This window comes from Rhinopithecus bieti, unplaced genomic scaffold (assembly GCF_001698545.2).
Source record: "Rhinopithecus bieti isolate Rb0 unplaced genomic scaffold, ASM169854v2 scaffold_6481, whole genome shotgun sequence".
NCBI lineage: Eukaryota > Metazoa > Chordata > Mammalia > Primates > Cercopithecidae > Rhinopithecus > Rhinopithecus bieti.
Window position 1 is genome coordinate 2,708,759 of NW_016805314.1, and position 9,241 is coordinate 2,717,999.

The 9,241-nt window shown below is 42.8% G+C and overlaps 1 protein-coding gene across 3 annotated transcripts in view; it reads right to left on the bottom strand.

The window, feature by feature from the left end:
- OPCML (opioid binding protein/cell adhesion molecule like) overlaps positions 1–9,241 on the bottom strand; it is a 1,180,847-nt gene that overhangs the window by 599,576 nt on the left and 572,030 nt on the right. Inside the window, exon 1 of one of the 3 annotated variants that reach the window (XM_017872156.1) lies at positions 6,901–6,936. The exons of the other annotated variants lie outside the window; for them this stretch is intronic. The gene's annotated coding sequence lies outside the window, so the exon portion shown is untranslated. Of the gene's footprint in view, positions 1–6,900; positions 6,937–9,241 lie in introns of those variants that run through there. 3 annotated transcript variants of the gene reach the window in all.

A 9,241-nucleotide genomic window follows, 5' to 3' on the forward strand; every position in this document is an offset into this window, starting at 1 on the left:
AGTTCCGTGTGGCTGGAACATGAGAAATGAGATGGAGAACATGGGACCAGACAGAAATAAGGATGCAGAGATAAGCTAGCGGTTCGTGAAAGGCCCCGTTGCTAGAGAATTTGTGTTAATTCTGAAAGCCAGGTTGAACTATCAAAAGGCTCATAGCTGGGCTAGGGTGGCACAATCAGATTTGTGATTTGAAATGACTACCCTAACCACAATCGAAGAACGTATTTTAGGGGAAAGAGTGGAGACCAGGATGGTGCTAGAGGCAAGGCAGTGGCTATGAGAATGGATATGGAGAGAAATGAATGAACGAATGGAGAAAAAGGAAGCATAGCGTCTTCCCTGTGCTCCACCAACTAGCTCCTGAGGGCATCAGCATAGAAATCATTCTTTCCCCAAGGCCTCCATTCACTCTGGTCCCCCACAAAACTGTTGTTAAGGAATGCTCAAATTTTATTCTCATAGTCCCCCCGTGTGGACAAATTATTAAATTATAAATGGGGAAAATATCAGCACTTTGCCTCGTAAGTTTGTTGCAAAACTTAAATCAGATTATAGATTTGAAATTACCATGTAAACAAGAATGTGCTGTTAGTTATGACTCAACAAGAAAGGAAATGCAGAATTTGCTTTCAAGTAACCAAAACAATAAAACAAGGACAGCTCATCCGTGCCTTTGAAATATTTCTCTTTTTTTATTAGGACAATTTTGATGACAGAAAAGGAACAAGATCACCCAGAATGGATGAGGGTGGTCAGCGTTCCAGCAAGCAGCCAGGCTGAGAGTTGACTCACTGGTCAAGGCTGTGCTTTTCTCCTCTTCTGTTTTAACCTCAGGGTAAAATGGCAGTTTTATTAATATTAATACACTTGCATAAAGTGCTGATTGACTCCATCATTTTCCTAATTAGCTCCATTGACTTGTGAGACTCATCTGCATGGATAATGTATCCCTACATGCTTTTTCCAATGTCTATCTCATCTCTGCCAAGGGAAGTACAGAAAGAAAGACTTCTCTGTAATTCTTTGATTACTTTGGAAAAGATAGTCCCCTTTCTGAGAAGATGGTAAAGGCATCAAGAATGTCCACTAATTAAAGCTAGACAGAAATGGGGAGGGCTGCTCGGCCTTTTTTAAGAATAAATAACATGAAGCTTTTGCTTTAGGTCTCCCTCGCCCTGTTTGTTCCCCTTGGAATCCACTAATGAATACAGCTTTCTCTCTAGTCCTGACACAATGTCACTCCCTCTGCTAGTTTTGCAGAATAGAAGATTAAAGGCGATGAGGTGAGGTCAGGAATAGTGGGTTTATTTGATCAAAGGATAAAATAAATTCATGCTTCCTTTAGTCTCTGGACTAATTATCTCAATTAGATTGAAAATGGAGCTATTCATATAACTGACAAAAATTAATGTCAAGAGTATTTAAAAAACTTCTAATAATAAGTCAATGAGAAGAGCACAGCAATACAGTAGAAAAATGAGCAAAATAAATGAACAAGCATAGCAGAGAGGAGGAAACACTTATGAAGACATATTCTGTGGATTCTAAAAACTACAATGATGTTGCATTTTACACAGACTCCACTGGCAAACATTCAAATGCGGGGCACTACTAAGTATTGGAGAAGCTGCGAAAGTTTAGGATCTTCCTCCATTGCTGGTGAGAGGAGAAGCTGCTGCTCTGGTAAAAGCAGTTTGGCAACACCTTCCGTATTTACACATTCCCAAACTCTGTGACCCAGCAAGGTATGTTCATAGCAACCCCATTCACAAGAGGAAAAAACCACTGGTTCAGTCTAAACAGTCATCAACATAACATTGGATAAATCAACTGAGGAATACTCATAAATTAGAATAATATATTCCACCGATGCCAATGAACTACAGCAACACACAAAACTATGGATAATCTTAGAAATAAATAAGTGAAAACTAACCCCAAATCACATATATCAGACGCATGTCCTATTTATGAAGATGAAAAATACCAAAATTAAAAAATAATTTTCGAGACTCATATGTATGTGATGCAGTTGTGTGAAAATGGAAGCAGAAGATACACATGGAATTCTGAATGATGGCTAAGGTAGGAGGCAGGAAGGAGGACGGATGGGGGAGGACCATGACCTGGAGATGCAGGTTGATGCCAAGACCCTAGCTTGTGTGTGTGTGTGTGTGTGTGTGTGTGTGTGTGTGTGTTCAGAGGTGGAGGTGTGGATCTGTTGTTGTTTATGACACTATTTTTTAAATAAAAATAAAAAGGGGCTCAAACATAGAATACTGAGAGTGAATCATGGGCCACTGGTTATAAATAATACAATTCTGTGCACCTGAGGTTCATTTAAAAAAGAAAAACGAACTATCAAACATCTCTTACCCTTATGAGGTTGGTTTTCAAAGAAAATGAATAAAGCCTTCCAATGTGTCATTAACTTAGGTAGATTCCTAACAAATGCATTTATTTTATCACCCTTGGATGATTTTCCTGATGTACCAAAGTCATAGCAAGAAAAGAAGGGCAGAAGGGGTCAACATCACGCGAGGGTATGTGTGGGTTAGAAGGGCTGAGGTTTGCTGAATCCCAAGACTCAGGCAGAGGAGCATGCCACCCTGTGTAGGAACATAGGAGCTATTGAAGAGGAAAGCTTGGTTCAGACAGCAATCCATACCAGCTACAGTGCCATAACCATGACTGAAACCAGGCGGGGTCATTCCAGAAAGATGCTTTCCAGAGGCACAGAATCTCAAGCACAGCTTGTCGTGGTGGGTTCCTACAGGGGGTGCACCGAGTTCTTTGTATGCACAGAATCTCCATACGTTAGATGCGTGTAACTCAGAGAGTGCCTGCACCTACCTTCGATCTGAACTCATCGCAAAGAAATGCTCCTATAGTATGAATCTCAGCCATCTCCTCTCTCAATATTTCGGTCAATGCAATTTAGCATAGAATCAAAAGAATTATTGCCTATATTAATAACACTGACACTTTCCATTTGTACAACACCCCACTATGGCTGTCCAGCTGATTTTCACAACTACCTCAGTGGGAAAGGTAGGCATTCTGTTTTCCTATTTGTCATATGAGAGAGCTGAGGTCAGGAAAGACTTTACATTCGTCACCTAGAAATGAGAATTCCGGTCACCGGCCCTCTATGTCCTTTCCAAGATGCCACCAGAAAGTAAGGAACTGGAGGAAACAGAGAGTCCAGACTAACATTTATTGAATACACGTTTTAAATATATGGCAAATCTCCATCATCAGATAAGAAAATGGAAAATGCAGAGAACTGAAGTTTTTAGTTGTGTGACCTAGAGCAAGTAGCTCAAGCATTCCGAGTCTCTCTTGCCTTTATCTATAAAACAGAGACCATAATGGTAACTAACCTCACTGAATTACTGGGTGGATTCATAAAATGTGGTAGCTTATGTACTTACTTTAAGAAAATAAATTGCACAAAGCTTATAAATGATGAAAGTATGATTGAAATCACAGGTATACGATTCCAAGTCTTGCCTTTTCTCCTAAGGCCATGTTGCCCCACAGAGGAATCAGAACAGATAATTCAGACACATTAGACTTGACCAGCTAAGCAAACCATAATTCTGACCTAATTCTCTGACATGGACTGCCCATAGGATTGCCATAAGAAAAAAGTCTAAAACTAATTCTCACTGGACACACTTCTTCACTGAACCTGCCAAAGCGTCACACAAGGCATCTCTCCATAATTTAGCTATTATTAGAATCACAAACTAGAAAATCTTTTGACTGGCAAGAGATCAGGACATCAATTTTCATCTTGCATCTGCTTTAAAGAGTAGGAGTGAAGTTAGATTATCAGTGACATTTTCTCACTGGAAAGATTGCTTGGATCATATTTGTATTCATTTTCATAAATGCAATATAGAAGCCACTAATAGAACAAAATCTACTAATTAAATTCCACTCAATAATGCATTTTTCACCTTAGATTAGCGGTGTCCTTGTACATTTCTGCCCGTATAGTGCAACTAATGTCTTATTTAGCTTATAAATGGTGCTTATCATTAAATTTGAAATATTAACAAGCATCAACGAGCCCAAAGTGACAGCACAGTAAATAATTTGAAAGGGTTCTACAGTGCAGACCTATTTTTGCTTAATTTAATTTATTTATTAAAACTTAAACATATAAATTTGGCAGGTTGCTAGCTCGCTGCCATGGCAGCCCGGGCCTTCAACATATCCCTAAAACAGGAGATACAGAAACAGCCACAAATCTGAGGCCCGCGCCTCTGAAGGGAAGGCTCTTCTCCCAATCCCTTCATTTGTTGGGTGGGAAATGTGACCACTCCAAGGTTGATTTCCGATCCCTGTTTTCCCTGCAGTTTACCTTAAGAGTTAAGACCTTTGGGTTAAGTGAAATACCTGGAAAAGGTTTATGATTTCCATGTTCATCTTTAGAAAAGGGTTATAATATCTACATTGTCAATACTGTGTGTGTAGGATCTCGGTGTTTACAGCATGTAAGAGAGGGTTTGGGCAATATATGGTATATATTAGTCAAGGCAAAATACACTGTGGATTAACACTGTAACATCTGATCTCGTAAGTCTTTAAGGGGTAGGTTGGACCAATATTATTATGATGAAGCCATTGTATTGATGAAGAAGCTAAGGTTCAGAAATGCTAAGTTATCTTCCCAAGTCCACAAAACAAAATAGAGGCAGAGCTATAACTCAATTCAGAAAGCCCTCCAAGGCTTGGCTTAAAGTCTCTTCCAAACCTGGTATTTCAGATGTTTAGGCAACTGCTTCTGTGCCACTTTCTCCAGTCATATATGTATATATACACACACATACACACTCACTCATCCATACACATATTTCTTCTCTGAAATATATGTATATACATATAAAAATGTATATATATCCTTATTTCAGAGAAGAAAAACTCCTATTCATATTGCAATAATATCTGTCTCCATTTTTATTCATTGACCACATTTCATTATCTCATTAATTCATTTACTTATATACACATCTATTTAAAACAAATATTTATCAGACATCTCCTTTTTGCCAAGCAGTGTTTTAAGCATCAAGGGTGCGACAGAACAAAAACAAAACTCCTTGCCATTATGGAGTTGATATTCTTGTGTGTGTATCAGGGGAGAGGCAGGCAATGAGCAAACTAAAGGGAAATATTGGATGGTTCATTAGGAAGTGTTAACTAAGGGAGAATAATGAATGGGGAACAAGGGGTGCTGGAGGAAACGTGGAGGTTATGATTAAAGAGCAAATGACAAATTTAGAATTTGATAATTTTCCCTCTGGGGCTCTGTCAGAAGGCTGTTGTCTAACCCTCCCCTTCCCCAGTACATTCATACCATAAACTGATTGCCGCCTAAAGATCAAACTTCCTTGTTACAAGCAGAAGATTATTGGAATGGCTGTTTGTTTTCTAATTGGCTGGAGCAACGTTGACATCCAGTGGTGAATTCGATTAATCACAGGTGCCCGCACTCCTGCTCTTTCATCTCTGTGTATGGGAGGAGGGCTAGGATACAAGCACTGGTTAGCAGTGCTGGTTAGGAGTTTGTGCTGCAGTTCAGCCCCAGGCTCCTCTGCAGATCCACACCCTCCCCAGCTCCTGCTTCCCACCCTCCTTCCACTGGTTTGCCTTGGTTTCAAGAGCATGCCCGTTACCATAGCAACATAACTATGTCATCCCTAGTGCAGCACCAGGACGTGCATGTCTATGTACATACGTATCTGCCCACCTGAGGTTTACATACACATGCATGTGCCTACTATGCATCTAGGTCAATCTGTATACACCCGTGAATCCTGTGCTACCCACACACAGTATGACAGTGTGCTGTTCTTCCTCCCATGGCACCCTTTCTGTCCTCGGGAGCATGTTAATAGGAACACAGAAGGAAAACCACCCTGCATCCTGTGTCCTTTTCCATCTGGTTGATGTTATATTGTCTGTTTCTAATGAAGCAGAAACGAGCATGGATGCCTTGGGCTTACATCCCTCTGGGTTTGCTAACCACCGTTGAGATGCCAGCAGGAGTGGCTGCCCCTCCACGAATGACACCAGGCAGGAAGGACCCATTTCATTTTCTTCACGCCCTCCGGGGTGGTGGATGCGCTGCCCAGCTCCCTACTTACAAAGGGCAGAACACACTGCACACAAAGCCCCTGCCCTCCACGAGCCTAGAGTCTGGAAATACCATAGCCGGGGACGGAGAAAAATCTGGAGTCAGTTGGAATCAGCCGTACCTTTGTCTCTAAATTCAGCACCTATAAGTGCCACTACTTATTCATTAATACATGTTATATGTTCAGATCATTTCTAGACATTGACAGACCACTGACAACGACTCCCGTGGAATCTGAGGCTGAGGCCGCCCCACAAAACTGCATTTTGAAATCCTTTCTACCCCTGGGTATGGGAAAAGGGAAGGAAAAAAAGAGGCCCTCTAACGAGGTGAACACACTGCACAATTAAATATGGATTGGAAAGTCTCCCTGAGTATTCCTCCCCGCATCTCTCCGCCTCCGCAGGGAGACGTCTGGATGCGACTCCTAAGCTGTCCCCATCCAGTGATTACGTTCATTAGGACACCAGCCTTGTGGTTAAAGCACTTTCCTTGCTGCTGCACGTTTAATTAGACAAATCTTCCCCAGAAATTATTTATAGCCAGGTTCCAGAGCTATTGTCAGTCCGAATGTAAATAAGATTCAGGGCGGGAGTCCCCGCGCTGCAGCGGCGGGTGCGCTCCTGCCAGGAGCCGGCGCGCGCGGGACCACGTCCAGGGCTTTTACGGCCGGAACTCGGGCTATTAAAAAGCCCAGGCGCGATTTTCTAATTAAACTTTTGATGCCGGACCACACAAAAGACTAAACCTACCAGGTCGGCGTGAGGACACGGAGGCGGAGCCCAGGAGAGGAGCGGGAAGGGCTGGGGGAAGGGGGCGGCCGACGCGGTGGCGCCCCCGCCGCACGGGAGGAGCTGCTGCAGGCTCGCGGCGAAGGCGCCGCGCGGGAACCGGGGCTGCCTGGAAAGGAATTTCCAGCGACCCGGCACAAACAGCTGTTCCGAGCGGGCCAAGGTAGTGCCCAGTCTGGTGAAGGCTCAGGGCAGGGATTTTCACGTGTAAGCAGCGTTTGCAATCCCTCGTGGTCCCAGTGGACGCACCACCCACGGGTGCCTGACTTCAACTCTGTGTTGTTTCAGTTCAGTTTAAATTAAACGTGCCGAGCTGCCTCCAGATGTCAGGCTCTGTTCTTGGTGCTGGAATTATACCAGCGAAAGGGAACACAGGCCCTGCCCTCAAGATCCTCACCTTCTTGTGAACAATGCGGACATACAATCAAATGAATGAAGCAATATAAGGTTATAAGAACCTCAGCAACCACTATTTACCCAACGTTTAATAGATATAGACACTTCACATGCCTCCTTTCATTTACTGTGCACAGCACCCCAGGAGTTGAATACTGTTATTGTCATACCCATGTGTCAGCTGAGGAAACTGAGTCTCTACAAGGACAAGTAACTATTTATAGATCACATGGTTGGTAAATAGCTGACTATGAAACCCAAGCTCCTAAGTAGCCATCACTTTACTGTCTACCAGGGCACTGTGATGAGTGCAGCATAACCAAATATGTAAATCTGCAACTAAGACAGTATAAAGGGAGAATGTTTCATATTATGGAGGGAAATGGTGGTCAGAGAGAGCTTTGCCAAGAAGACTAAACATGAGCAGGTAGCTCAAGAATGAATGGAAGTTTGCTAGGCAGACAGGAGCCAGAGGGAGGATATTATATTTGGATTATATGACAACCCAAATGAACTGTGCTCGTTTATAAAGGCAAACTTACATCTAGGGGCTAGGGCTCTTACTAAATAATAGTATTAGTAGTCACAGGAGCAGTAGTAGTGATAACAATAAAAGAGAATGTGGAAAGTTGGAATTGGAATTCAAAATGCTAAAAAGAAGCTAAAATTTCTCCTTCCCTCCCTCCCTCCCTCCCTTCTTTCCTCTCTCTCTGTCTCTCCTTCCTTCCTTCCTTCCTTCCTTCTTTGTTTCCTTCTTTTCTTTGATGTTGACTGTGTTCATATGATTGAAGGAGAGCAGAGAAATAAAGGGGATAAAACTTTTGAGGAAGAGAATTAGATTCTTTAAATAAATGCCAAAAATCTACCTTCAATACTTCCCTTTAAAAGATCCCTAGAAGAGTGTTTATAGGGGTCAAGCAAGTTCTTGCTCCCAATGTCAGCAGGATGTGAACTTCCTGTGAGGGCTAAAACCAACCAGCTTAGGACCCTGAAGGGAAGACCTGGTTTTAATGACTCTACGGATAGAAAGTGTGTCCAGGATAACCCCAGAGAAAGTATCAGCTCCAAGATGTGCTTGGTGTACGTCAAGATTCCAAGAGTGAAAGAAGCAGCTAAGTCTGCGAGGCAGGAATGAGTGTTTGTGGAAAGCACACAGACTCTTGGACTCAGCCAAAATAAGATGAAACATGGTGCAGCTCCTCTGGGCAGCCCCAGCCAGGAGTCTTCTCTTGAGAGTCCATGGTGGATGGTGACAAGGGTCCCTCCTGTCCTCCCACCACCATCCAGGGGTCTTGTTCGTCTCCCTGCTGCCTAGGGAACACTCAAGTCTCTTCTTCAATAGCAATTCCCTTTGAAGGAGAGTTCTACACAGATAACATATTTTTCACCAATGTCTGTCCTCATTGTAGATGGGGTTATTAAGCATGTTGTGCCCCCCAAAAAAGAAAAGGCACAGAGAAAATACCTTGTCTGAGACTTCCTTACTCCCACTGTTCATCAAATGGTTTGGTTCTGATACAGGATTTGAAGGCAAATGTATGGGTGGAAAGAGGGATAAAGATTAAAACTTGGCTCATAGCTGGGCATGGTGGCTCATGCCTGTAATCCCAGCACTTTGGGGGGCCAAGGCGGGCAGATCACAAGGTCAAGAGTTCGAGACCAGCCTGGCCAGTATGGTGAAACCCCATCTCTACTGGAAAAAAAAAATATATATATATATATATATACACACACACAAAACTTAGCTGGGCATAGTCCCAGCTACTTGGAAGGCTGAGACAAAAGAATCACTTGAACCCTGGAGGCAGAGGGCAGAGGTTGCAGCGAGCCACGATCGCACCACTACATTCCAGCCTGGGCAACAGAGAAAGACTCCATCTCAAAAAAAAAAAAAAAAAAAAAAAAA